The sequence below is a fragment of the Oncorhynchus gorbuscha genome, linkage group LG04 (genome assembly GCF_021184085.1).
Source record: "Oncorhynchus gorbuscha isolate QuinsamMale2020 ecotype Even-year linkage group LG04, OgorEven_v1.0, whole genome shotgun sequence".
Lineage (NCBI taxonomy): Eukaryota > Metazoa > Chordata > Actinopteri > Salmoniformes > Salmonidae > Oncorhynchus > Oncorhynchus gorbuscha.
Genome location: NC_060176.1, coordinates 19,147,069 through 19,161,348, shown reverse-complemented (window position 1 = coordinate 19,161,348; position 14,280 = coordinate 19,147,069). Strand labels below are relative to the sequence as shown.

Here is a 14,280-nt window from a genome sequence, read left to right as displayed (position 1 = left end):
TAATCCCTAAATTCCCTAATCACCCCATTCACTCTGTCCAATTTGAAATACAGTTGAGTAGTGGAGACCAGAGTCTATCAAACTTGGACTGTCTCTTGCGTAGGTCATAAGAGAGCTTTTCAAGAGGGAGAAAGTCAACAATCTGGTCAATCCACATTTTAAATGTAGGAGAGGTATTAGAGGCCCACAATAGAAGAATACATTTCTTAGCAACGTATGTAATAGTCATAAGCAAAGTTTCTCTGTCAGGATCAGGAACAAAGTCCTGCAGGGCATTAAGAAGATAGATACACGGGGTCATATCAAACTGTACATCTAGTATTTTCTGTGCAGCAGTATGTATAGATTGCCAGATTTTGGCAATCTCTCTACAGCTCCAAAATGCATGCATATAGGTTCCACTTTCAGAGGTACATATTTTACAGTTAGGAGAAATGCCTGTTTTCATTCTATGGAGTCTCAAATGAGTGTAATACAATTTATACAAAAATGTGTAATTAGATTCTTTCATTTTTACATTAGTAGAGGAGCAGTATACCCTGTCGCAAACCTCCGCCCATAACTCATCACTGAGAGTCAGACCAAGGTCCTTTTCCCAGATTATTTTCAAAGGAGTAAAGGAGGAGCCTCCTTTCTCAGAAAGGAGTTTATATATATAAGATATTTTGTCATTAATGGATTGTGCTGTGAAAAGAAGGGTTTCAACTTCATTCAACTGAGTTCTAAACCTCCTCTTGGAAGTAAATGAGGAAATTACATGTCTAATTTGAAGATATATATTTTGAAATGGGGATCTTGGCACATTGAATTCATTGCAGAGCTCTTGAAATGATTTCAGCGTAGTGGTTTTCTGATGAAATAGGTCTGAAAAGGTCCTGATTCCTAGAGTATGCCAAATATTAAAGTTGGCATCCCTCAGGGCTTTTGGCAAGTCAGGGTTGCCTACTATAGGCGAGTGAGAACATATTTGGGAGGAAATGTCCAGGTATTTCTTACAGTCCCTCCACGCTAGTAGGGTGCTGTAAATCACAAAGGTCTTGGCTATGTTGCCCACTTCACTAAAGTTATTAATGAATATAATTGAGCTTAGGGCCAATGAACCACAGGATTGGGCTTCTATCTGAATCCACGTTGACTCTTGTCTGTTTGTGATCCATGTTAGCATGTTGCAGACTTGGGCAGACCAGTAGTACAATTGAAGGGAGGGAAGGGCAAGACCATCCTTAGATGCAGGTTTCGATAGAGTGGAGAACTTGATCCTAGGTTGATCCTGGGTCTTGAACTTGATCCTGGGAGATAGCATGGGAGCATCTGAAGTAAATAGTTCAGTCTATTGAGGATGTTCATGCAGATGACATTCATTCTTCCTACTAAGCTAATTGGGAGGAAGATCCAGGTTTGGAGATCGTTCTTGATTCGATCCAGGAGTGGAAGATAATTTTCCTTGAAAAGGCTTTTCAGATCTGGTGTTATGAAGATGCCAAGGTATTGAAACCCCTGTGTCTTCCATTGGAATGGACATAGTGTCTTCATAGAGATGGTGAGTGTAATATTGAGAGGGCAGACAGTGGATTTGTTCAAATTTATCTTATAACCCGAAAACTTGCCATACTGAGCAATTGTGTCGAAAATGGGAGGGATTTCTCAGGGTTGGATATGTAGGGCAAGACATCATCCACGAAAGCGAAATCTTGTGCTGCAGGCCGCCTGCAGAAACACCCATAATACTTGGATTGCTCCTTATCAACTCTGCCAGAGGCTCCACCCCCAACAAGTAGAGCAGGGGGGACAGCGAGCACCCTTGTCCTGTGCCCGGTCCCAAAGGGAATCTGTCAAAGTTCGGTCCGTTAGTAGTCACCATGGTATTTGGATGAGAGTATAGTGATTTTATCCATTTAATAACGTTTGGGCCCTCCATCTTGTCGAACGCCTTCTCAGCATCCAGTGAAGCCAGCAGGACAGGGGTCTTCTGTGCGTTTACTTGATCAATAATATCAAAAAGACGGTGAATGTTATCAGAAGAGAATCTGTCTCTAATGAACCCAGTTTTGTCTGCTTTTGTTATTTTGGGAAGAAGATTGTTTAGTCTTTTGGCGAGCAATTTGGTAATTATTTTGTAGTCAAAATCCAACAAGCTTATGGGCTGGAAGGATGAGCAGGGTAGAGTGTCCTTGTCTTTTCTGAGCAACACTGTAATGCAAGCTGTGTGCATTGAGTCTGGGAGAACTCAGTTTTTGCAAAAATCCTCCAGCATTGGCATGAAAATAGGGCTAAGTTGGGGCCAAAAAGCTTTGTAGAACTCTCTGGGGAATCCATCTGGGCCTGGGGACTTATTACGGGGCATGGAGGTAATTGCCTCCAGGATCTCCTCAGGAGTGAAGGGGGAGTTGAGATCTTCTTGGTCGGTGGTCTGATAGTTTAGGTAGCGAGATTCCCTCTAGGAAGGAGTGGAGTTCTGCCTCTGAGTGTTTTCTCTTAGAGGTATATAGTTTGCAGTAAAAATCCTGAAAAGTTCAATTTATATTTTTTGGGTCATATGTGACCTCGTTCTCTGCTGTTCGGATAGCCATGATTGTACGCTCTGACTGCTCTTTTTTTAAATTGGTAAGCAAGCAATCTACTCTGCCTACTGCTATACTCATGGTATTTCTGTTTAGTAAAGAAAACATATTTGTTTTATCTCCAGAGTATAGTCCACATTCAGTTTGGCTTTGGCTGCTTTAAGTTGACTCCAGGAGGTGCTGTCTGGGGATTGTTTATGTACTTTTTCACAGCATTCCAGCTCCCTCTCAAGATCTAGCCTGTGTGCTTCCATTGCTTTTTTCTTAGGGGAAGCATATGCAATTAGATGACCTCTTAGTGTGGCTTTAGCAGCGTCCCACATTGTGGCTGGAGAAACAGGAGAAACTTTGTTGTCTTGTGTGTAGTTGTCTATCCATGTAGTTACCAATGTATGGAACGCTTCGTTTGATAACATGGAGGTGTTGAAGTTCCAGCTCTTTGACCTCGGGATGTTTTTGCAGAGGTCAAAGCGGAGGTGGACAAAGGCGTGATCTGAAAGTGCTATGGGTCCGATTGTACAAGTGGCTGAATTTTTTTGAAACTCTTTGGGATAAATATGTAATCTATACGGGAGTAGGTGTTATGGACATTAGAGTAGTATGTATAGTCCATAGATGAGCTATTAGTCTCTCTCCAGATATATTTCAGTCCCATCACTTTAGTAAGAGAGTTCAACATCTTTGCAGATCTAGGATTTGTGGTGGGGACTTGAGATGATTTGTCTAGTGTTGGTTTAAGGGTACAATTAAAATCTCCGGCCACCATGCCAAAGGAAACACAATGCTCATTGAACAGGGTTATCATTTTTTACATGAAGCAGGAGTATCTGTGTTGGGGGTGTATATGTTTAAGATAGTAATTAGTTGTCCATACAGTGACCTAGTTATCAAAATAAATCTCCCCTCCGGATCAGATATGTTTTTGTCAATTATGACTGTGTAACGATCTTCTTCGTCTGATGAGGAGTATGAAAGATTGGACCAAAACGCAGAGTGGTAAGTGTCCATTTTAATGAAATATAACTGATATACATATATATATATATAATATAACCAAAGTGAAACAATGAAAATCGAAACAGTTCTGTATGGTGAAACACAAACACAGAAAACAACTACCCACAAACCATAGTGGGAAAACAGGCTGCCTAAGTATGGTCCTCAATCAGAGACGATTGACAGCTGCCTCTGATTGGGAACCATACCAGGCCAAACACATAGAAATAGAAAACATAGAACACAAAACATAGAATGCCGACCAAACTAAAATAGAGACATAAAAAGGATCTAAGGTCAGGGCGTGACAGTACCCCCCCCCCCACAAAGGTGCGGACTCCGGCCGCAAAACCTAAACCCATAGGGGAGGGTCTGGCGCCGGACGTGGACCCCACTCCACCTTAGTCTTGGCCCATTTAGGTGGCGCCTTTGGAGCGGCGACTCTCGCCGCCGACCCCGGACTGGGGACCCTTGCAGCGGGCCCCGGATAGGCGGGAGACTTTGGCAGCACCGGACAGGCGGGAGACCCCTTAGGCTCAATGCCCACATTCGCCCGGCACGGGTGGAGCGCAGGCATAGGGCGAACTAAACCCCCGGAGACACAGCACGCAGCGCCGGCGCAGGATACCCTCGGCCAAAACGGCGTACCGGAGACCAAACACGCTGAGCTGGCACATCACGCCCTTGCTTGATGCCCACTCTTGCATGGCACTTGCGGGGGGCTGGCCTATAGCGCTCTGGGCTATGAGCGCGCACTGGCGACACCGCGCACTTTACCGCATAACACGGTACCTGACCAGTACTATGCCTCTCCCGGTAAGCAAAAAAATGTTTTGGGGGGCTGCCTCTCGTGCCTGTTGCGCTGCCTTACCTCATATCGCCGCCGCTCAGCTTTCGCTGCCTCCAGTTCTTCCTTAGGGCGGCGATATTCCCCAGCCTGTGCCCAGGGTCCCTTACCGTCTAGTATCTCCTCCCAGGAGTCCAGGAGTCCAAAACCCTCTGCTCCTTGTTACCACGCTGCTTGGTCCTTTTGTAGTGGGTAGTTCTGTAGCGGTTTTCCTCCTCTTCAGATGAGGAGTATGAAAGATCTGACCAAAACGCAGCGTGGTAAGTGTCCCTTTTAATTAAATATAACTGAAAACTGAATACAAAATAACCAAAGTGAAACAATGAAAATCGAAACAGTTCTGTATGGTAAAACACAGACACAGAAAACAACTACCCACAAACCACAGTGGGAAAACAGGCTGCCTAAGTATGGTTCTCAATCAGAGACAACGATTGACAGCTGCCTCTGATTGGGAACAATACCAGGCCAAACACAGAAATAGAAAACATAGAACACAAAACGTAGAATGCCCACCCCATCTCACGGCCTGACCAAACTAAAATAGAGACATAAAAAAGGAACTAAGGTCAGGACGTGACAGAATGGAACATTCTTATGGATAAGTATGGCTGTACCTCTACTGTTTGATTTGAAAGACGAGAAATACACCTGTCACACCCAAGCTCTGCGGAGTTTGGCATGCCCGGCATCACAGGGATGTGTCTATTGTAATAGCGCAATGTCTGCTTTTTCCTTTTTTAGAGCACTTAGTATCTTTTTCTGTTTTATTGCATGACCGAGACCATGGCAGTTCCATGTCAATAGATTTAAGGTAGTAGTTATCGTCATCAAACAGTAATCGAACTTTAGTGCAAGTCATCACTGGGTAAAGGTGGATAATAGTTACAGCTGCGTTCACATAAAAGGAAAATAAATGGTGTACATAAAATAGCAATCCCTGAACACCCCAGCCGAGTTCCCAAAAAACTCGACATATCCCATTGGATCTATTACCCCCCCGCTCAGTCTCAATTCTGTGTTCCAAAAAAAAACAAAAAAACGGGAACAGTTAGCAACGCACGTCTCCCCCTCCCCACCAAAGAAATTCCTCATCCTCTCCTCTCCGCCCCGCATTGAGTGAATGACAACATAGCCCCCGTCCAGACCACATTAAAAGAGGGAGAAAATAAAATCAATAGCCCAGCCTACATATACCTCCCCCAAGGGGCATAGGGAACCACAAGTATAAATAGCAACAAAAAAAGGGAAATAAAAGTAGGCTGAAACATTAGTAGGCCTAGGTTAGGCTATAGAGCCTATCCCTCTCAGCTAAAGGAAAATAAATATAGATTAGACTGGGGGGTCCTCTTGCTCCTGGCTAATGGCGCTAGCTTTTTCTGAAGCTAGCTGCTTCTTGGAGGCTTTTCCCATCGCTAATGCTCGAGTCCGGGTAAAAAAATGTCACCTGTAATGTCGCCTTGTGTAGCCGCCATGACTTTTTGACTAAAGCTAAAGGAGATTAAACTTCAAGGGGAGGTAAGATTAGGAATTGGAAACTACTTGTGCGGAGCTCTTAGTTCATGCGGCCATCTCGTTCAAGGGTCACATGACCCCCATCCCTACATCACATTTTTAAAACTGCGTCACCATTTGAGCTTTACGAATAGTATATCTTCTTAAATTGCTGGAATTCATAGCTGAACTATTCATATCTATTGGTAGCTGAAGAGCAATCCACAGCGCCATAGAAAATACAGTACTTCCTGTTTAACTTGCAAGGTCTTTGATGTTGTTGACTCCGTTGCTTCCCCCAGCACAGTGAGATTGCTCGTTGCTCTGTCATAGTTGGTCCTGGAGACGTCTGATGCCCTCTGACCTGCTGAGTGAAGGAAGGCTTTATGTTCTCACCTGTCATACTGAACAGAAGACAAATGCCTCCGCAAGACAGCACCCAGTAGCACTGTCAAAGTCAACAGAACAGCTCAGCCCCTAGTCTCCTCTAATCACAGATGATATTCTAACATCCAGGCCCACACACACCCTGACATTAAGGGTTAAATGAACCCCCTGGCTGTGGAGATGTCATGTGTTTATTTTCTGTGTGTGCGTGTACCTGTGTGCTTACATGACTTGTGTTTTGGGGCAGATTCTCAAGTCTTGATTGGTGCCCCGTAGTCAACTATGACCCTTTGTTGCATGGCACAAAGGACTTCCCATCCTATCAAATCAGCATCTCAAGTTGTAAACAGCTATCTGTTAAACCACACAACATTAACTAACCAATAATAAATGCTTATTGAATTCCAAAGATTCCATTCCAAGACGTAATAGGCAAGAGGGCTTAGTAAACTACAGTGTTTTACAGCTTACAACAGGCGGTGGTTGATGGTTGTGGTGGTTCAAATCACATTTATTTGTCACATACACATGGTTAGCAGATGTTAATGCGAGTGTAGCGAAATGCTTGTGCTTCTATTTCCGACAATGCAGTAATAATCAACGAGTAATCTAACCTAACAATTCCACAACTACTACATTACACACACATGTAAATGGATAAAGATCATGTACATAAAGATATATGAATGAGGGATGGTACAGAACGGCATAGGCAAGATGCAGTAGATGGTATAGAGTACAGTATATACATATGAGATGAGTAATGTAGGGTATATAAACATGAAGTGGCATAGTTTAAAGTGGCTAGTGATACATGTATTACATAAAGATGTCAAGATGCAGTAGATGATATAGAGTACAGTAAATACATATACATATGAGATGAGTAATGTAGGGTATGTAAACATTATATTAAGTGGCATTGTTTAAAGTGGCTAGTGATACATTTTTACAATTTCCATCATTATTAAAGTGGCTGGAGTTGAGTCAGTATGTTGGCAGCAGCCACTCAATGTTAGTGGTGGCTGTTTAACAGTCGGATTGCCTTGAGATAGAAGCTGTTTTTCAGTCTCTCGGTTCCTGCTTTGATGCACCTGTACTGACCTCTCCTTCTGGATGATAGCGGGGTGAACAGGCAGTGGCTCAGGTGGTTGTTGTCCTTTATGATCTTTATGGCCTTCCTGTGACATCGGGTGGTGTAGGTGTCCTGGAGGGCAGAGGGGGGTGCTCCCTCTGCTGTTTCCTGAAGTCCACAATCATCTCCTCTGTTTTGTTGACGTTGAGTGTGAGATTATTTTCCTGACACCACACTCCAAGGGCCCTCACCTCCTCCCTGTAGGCCGTCTTGTCATTGTTGGTAATCAAGCCTACCACTGTAGTGTCGTCCACAATCTTGATGATTGAGTTGGAAGCGTGCATGTTCACGCAGTCGTGGGTGAACAGGGAGTACAGGAGAGGGCTCAGAACGCACCCTTGTGGGGCCCCAGTGTTGAGGATCAGCGGGGTGGAGAGATGTTGTTACCTACCCTCACCACCTGGGGGCGGCCCATCAGGAAGTCCAGTACCCAGTTGCACAGGGCAGGGTCGAGACCCAGGGTCTCGAGCTTGATGATGAGTTTGGATGGTACTATGGCGTTCAATACTGTAGTCGATGAGCTGTAGTCGATGAACAGCATTCTCACATAGGTATTCCTCTTGTCCAGATGGGTTAGGGCAGTGTGCAGTGTGGTTGCGTCGTCTGTGTACCTATTGGGGTGGTAAGCAAATCGGAGTGGGTCTAGGGTGTCAGGTAGGGTGGAGGTGATATGGTCCTTGACTAGTCTCTCAAAGCATTTCATGATGACGGAAGTGAGTGCTACGGGCGGTAGTCGTTTAGCTCAGTTACCTTAGCTTTCTTGGGAACAGGAACAATGGTGGCCCTCTTGAAGCATGTGGGAACAGCAGACTGGGATAAGTAGTGATTGAATATGTCCATAAACACACCAGCAAGCTGGTCTGCGCATGCTTTGAGGACGCGGCTGGGGATGCCGTCTGGGCCTGCATTCTTGCGAGGGTTCACCCGTTTAAATGTTTTAATCACGTCGGCTGCAGTGAAGGAGAGCCTGCAGGTTTTGAATTGTGACTCTACTTTGTCTCTATACTGACACTTAGCTTGTTTGATTGCTTTGCAGAGGGAATAGCTACACTGTTTGTATTCGGTCATGTTTCCGGTCACCTTGCCCTGGTTAAAAGCAGTGGTTCGCGCTTTCAGTTTTGCGCGAATGCTCCCATCAATCCATGGTTTCTGTTTTGGGAATGTTTTAATCGTTGTTGTAGGTATAGCATCGCCGATGCACGTTCTAATGAACTCGCTCACTGAATCAGCGTATTCGTCAATGTTGTTGTTGGACGCAATGCGGAACATATCCCAATCGACGTGATCGAAGCAGTCTTGAAGCGTGGAATCAGATTGTTCGGACCAGCAGATTGTTCGGACCTGAGCGCGGGAGCTTCTTGTTTTAGTTTCTGTAGGCTGGAAGCAACAAAATGGAGTCGTGGTCAGCTTTTCCGAAAGGAGGGCGGGGGAGGGCCTTATATGCGTCTCGGAAGTTAGAATAACAATGATCCAGGGTTTTACCAGCCCTGGTAGCACAATCGATATGCTGATAGAATTTAGGGAGTCTTGTTTTCAGATTAGCCTTGTTAAAATCCCCAGCTACAATGAATGCAGCCTCGGGATATGTGGTTTCCAGTTTACATAGAGTCAAATAAAGTTTGTTCAGGGCCATCGATGTGTCTGCTTGGGGGGGAATATATACGGCTGTGATTATAATCGAAGAGAATTCCCTTGGTAGATAATGCGGTCGACATTTGATTGTGAGGAATTCTAAGTCAGGTGAACAGAAGGACTAGAGTTCCTGTATGTTGTTATGATCACACCACGTCTCGTTAATCATAAGGCATACTCCCCCGCCCCTCTTCTTACCAGAAAGATGCTTGTTTCTGTCGGCGCGATGCATGAAGAAACCAGCTGGCTGCACCGACTCTGTTAGCGTCTCTCGAGTGAGCCATGTTTCTGTGAAGCAAAGAACATTACAGTCTCTGATGTCTCTCTGGAATGCTACCCTTGCTCGGATTTCATCAACCTTGTTGTCAAGAGACTGGACATTGGCGGGTAGTATGCTAGAATGCGCGATTGCGCGATGTGCCCGTCTACGGAGCCTGACCAGAAGACCACTTCGTTTGCCGCTTTTATGGCGTCGTTGTTTAGGGTCGCCGGCTGGGATCCGATCCATTGTCCTGGGTGGAAGGCAAAACACAGGATCCGCTTCGGGAAAGTCATATTCCTGATTGTAATGATGGTGTGTTGACGTTGCTCTTATATTCAGTATTTCCTCCCGACTGTATGTAATGAAACCTAAAATTACCTGGGGTACCAACGTAAAAAAATAAATAAATACTGCATAGTTTCCTAGGATCGCGAAGCGAGGCGGCCATCTCTGTCGGTGCCGGAAGTAATGTGGTGGTTGTGGGGGGGGGCAATAACGCTGTCATAGATAATGATATTCTAAGTGGTGTGCAAATATCCATCATATCAAAGGGAGGAGGCTGCAATCAGTGCCATGGCATCTCTCCTGTCTGTCCTCCTATCCTCATCTCTCTGTGTCTAGACAGCTGGGCTGTACTCATTGTCATATTTCATTGGGATAAAAATAAGATGCTGGCCGAATATCCTCCTCATCGGAGTTGTTTCCTGTAGACAAACCCAGTGACTTGAATTAAATTAGTCAACATGTTATTAAATCAAACTAAAACGAATGCACTAATGACTCATTTGTGAGAGTGGCTCCCATGCCAGATGTCTTCAACATCACCATCCCCCCCGCTTGCTGCTTTTAGTAGGGATGCAGAGGCATTTGGGGCCTTGGTGAGGAAATATTTTAAACGCCTAAATTGTCAACGGCCTTATGTGGAAAGAATACAAAAGCCAAAGCATCAAGCCCCAGAATTAGATGTTTTTTTTTTATCTCAGTCAGCACTTACCTGCACTTAATTTAGCAGAAAGAGAGAAAGAACATCCTTAAATACTTTTCCAACTTAACGGTAACAAGAATAAAATTAGCAGGCGGCGGTGGATAGTTGTCAACATGGCAGACAATTCCACAGTGTTTTGAACTTGGTGTCAGGAGCTTTTGGAGCACCACCATCTGTGTTTGTTTAGTGCATGGAGGCAGGGAGTCCATCTTCCTATTAATATTGGCATCTGGGATTGTTAAGATGGATGGCTTTTCTGCCCAACTGGCTGTGTGCAGGATGGAGGGGGGGGGGGGGGATTATCCGATATGCCACAGAAAGAAATCCCAAGGTGCTTTGATAAGAGTGAGCCACGTGGTTGCCAGGCAGGCAGGCACGCCGCGAGGGAGGGAGAGCACTTCCATTCATTTTCCACCCAATAAATCTGCACACACAAAATATGCAAATAACGCAAATCAGCCAATCAGTCCTCCACTTGGTGACCCGTACCTTGACCAAGGACTGCTGTTTCACTGATAAGAAAGAAGAAAAGGTTTAATGGGGTATTATTGAGTGCACAATGAGGCTTGCCAGCAAGAGTGACAGGTCCTCAAGACTGTCTGTGAATGTGCCTTGTGTGATATTAATACCCACAGCAGGGCCCCTTAGAAGACTTCTACATTAAAATGTGTAATCCGGCACGCACCCATCGATGCTTCTCGGTAGGAAGCTGAATGAAAGCGTTCTGTGGCTTCCTCAAAAGCCCTCCAGGCCAAGGCTTGTATAGACAGCTGATGAAAGAGTGCCCCATGTGGTTCTTTCTCTCTGTCGCCCCCATTTCTTTATCTACACAACTCCCTTGTCTACCATTACAGTGTGGATGAGGTTCTGGCATTTTACTGTGTCGCCCATGTTGTCCTTTTATACTGAATTCCAGCCCAATGTTGAACTAAAATCAGAAAAGGGGGGTGGGTGTCAATATGAATGTGGCATCAGTAAAACAACAGGAATGAGAGATTTCTCTTGGACTTGGTGGAGACACATGATGCCAGGCATTCATCATCATTAGCAGCTTGGACGGCGAACACCAGATGCCGCAGCATAGCATTACATTGGCTGTCTCACCCACAGACATATGCAGCTATTCTCTTTCTCGCTCTCTCTCTCCCTCACCTGGACCACACTCTTCTCTCCCTCCATCTGTCTGAGATGACTCTGCAGCTGTGACTGTGACTGCCTGTGTGTCCCAGATAGCTTCCTGACACGATCAGGTGTCTCCCTATTGATCAAGTGGATGTCTTGTCTGGGCATGTCTGTCTTTCTGGACTGGATCCTTGTTTTTTCACTGTAATGTCTCGGACAATTTAACATCCTTTAAATCTAAAATCAACAAAACACAAATGATCCTTCCACATTTACGATTTGTTTAGAAGACAAGGATGATGTACATGTGAATATATGACACTGTATAGTTTTGTATTAATTATTGTGTAATGCAATGTGCATTAGAAGTAATCTTGACCCCAACACAGACACATAACATATGTGTTCGATATGACATTAGTTCTGTTGAAGACATTCCCTAGCTATTAACCGTAAAAATGTAAGGGAAATTGAAGGTCACCTAGGTGGTAAAAGCCCTGGTTTCAAACAGAGTAGAGCTCGTCCATAGCTCTCACCATTGAGAGCACTGATGAGGTTCGGTGTTAGAGTAACGTGGCTGCCAACAAACCCCTGCCCTTAAGATGCCTTTGTGGATTGTCTGGGTGCCCTCGCCATTCATGGCTCTGTTTAGCCAGATAGTCATGCAGCCAGGCTTATTGTATGTCCCTATCAATTAAAACAAAGAGGCCAGCCATCCATCATCCCTTTAATGTGCTGTACTCTACAATGCTGTGTGTGTGTGTGTGTGTGTGTGTGTGTGTGTGTGTGTGTGTGTGTGTGTGTGTGTGTGTGTGTGTGTGTGTGTGTGTGTGTGTGTGTGTGTGTGTGTGTGTGTGTGTGTGTGTGTGTGTGTGTGTGTGTGTGTGTGTGTGTGTGTGTGTGTGTGCGCGCGCGCGCGTGCCTCTGTGTGTGGCTAAGCTGCGTGTTGTGACATGCCAGCAGCCCCAAATGACTTTAGAAGCAAATGACAGTGAGTGTATGGTGTACAGTGTACAGCCCCTCCCCTGTAAATCTCTAATTAACACTTGGCAATTAAAGTTTTTAGTAAAAGACTGTCAAATCACCAGGAATTCAGCTAAAGAGAGATATGTGAATGTATGAAATGATTTGAGAGAGAGAGTGATACATGACTTCTCCTCCTTCTTTAGCCTCATAATAAATAATAAGCTTAAATAAGCTTAAATTTCTCAATTTAGTGGGAATGGGAATATTATTGGGGTAATTGAGTTAAGGCTGAGAGAAGATATAGGCTAGGAAGATATATAGCTATAGCTAGGAATCACCACCCCCACTGAAATGCACTAGTTAAAGCCCCTGCTCTCTTTCTCTGTCTCATTTGCCAGTACTATCTGGAGATTTGCATTGCATTATTCTGAACAACTCAGGAGAGCTTTATACTCCATTCAGTGCAGATGTTCAAAAAGTATTTTAAGGGCACATCCAACTGGGCACAAACGTCACTTCAACGTCTATTCCACGTTGGTTCAACGTAATTTCATTGAAATGACGTGAAAACAACATTGATTCAACCAGTGTGTGTGGAGTGGGATGGAACTTCTACAGGTAGAAAGATTTGACAGTGAGTTTTCTTTGTACAGTACTAGTAGTCTTGGACAGGTATCAGCATCTCACCTATGTAGCTGCCCTATTCAAATAGAGCAATATATATATAGAATAAGCAACCTTCTTAGCTCTATCAGCTTGACACTTCACGTTGACGAGCTCCATGACGATTGTAATGTTAGTGACATAAGATGCTCGGACGGGAAGTGTGAACAGATAATTCATTCAATGTTTTGCTGTTTGACCGAGATCCTGTGGGCTTGAACAATGTATGTTTTATATCATCCATTTTTAATGTCTACATTTAAATACATTACAAACGCATATCCACTGTATCAGAGAGCTCACACTTTTACAAATGAAATCATCTCAAGTGTGAGACTGGATTGGGTAGTTTATGATTGACAGCCCTGTAATATTATGGATTGTCATTTAGTTCCAGCTGGAGAATCAACATCACAATATATTGCCTCGTATCAGCTACCATAACCATTATTGTGTTTGGAAAGAGAGTGGGCTCTTTAAAAACCAATATCTCCTCCTTGTGTTTGGAGTGGAGCACAGCTGTGGAGAGGAGAGAGGGAGAGAGGAGGTGAAGAAGAAGAAGAAGAAGAAGCGAGTGGTTTGGTAGATTAAGTGAGAAGGACGCAGCCGGGTGAATGACTCGGCTCAGATGATGTAAATACGCACCGGACTAAACACTTTGAACAAGAGCCCAGAGCTGTAGCTGTAATGTCTCCACCATGCACTCACCCTGGAGCCTGGCATCCTGATACTTCCCTCTCTACCCAGCTCTCCCCTTTCCGGCTGGCCCCTCTGACGGTGGTGATCTGATGGTGATGGCCCAGAGTCCACACTGTCCCAGAGAGGCCCGTCGCACAGCCTGTCTCAGTACTAGTCCCTGGTCCCTGTCTGTTGTTTCCACACAGCCACTCCGATAGAAACAACGAAGCGTCAGATCAACAAGCACTGGGCTTTAGGAGGCAACCGGAGACATCTAGCCTGGGTCAGGAGGAACGGTGGAGAGCGCCTGCCTGTGTGTGACTGTGGCAGTGTGTGGCTGCCTTCACTTCTCTTCTCTTCTCTTCCCACCATCCCCTCTTCCCACCATTTGCCAACAAAGACGAGAGAGATCCCTCTCTCAGCCTTAAGCTTTTAAACGGCGCTGAGTGGCTTTTAATAAGGAGAACAGCAGTTAACATTGCACACCGCGGCCCTCAATGGGATTAAGTGGCTTTAAATTGTTGAAGCCATTAAAATCCACACCAGCGTAGA

The 14,280-nt window shown here is 44.8% G+C and overlaps 1 protein-coding gene across 1 annotated transcript in view; it reads left to right on the top strand.

Moving 5' to 3' along the window:
- LOC124033799 (potassium/sodium hyperpolarization-activated cyclic nucleotide-gated channel 4-like) overlaps nucleotides 1–14,280 on the top strand; it is a 116,645-nt gene that overhangs the window by 48,911 nt on the left and 53,454 nt on the right. The window lies entirely within an intron of this gene.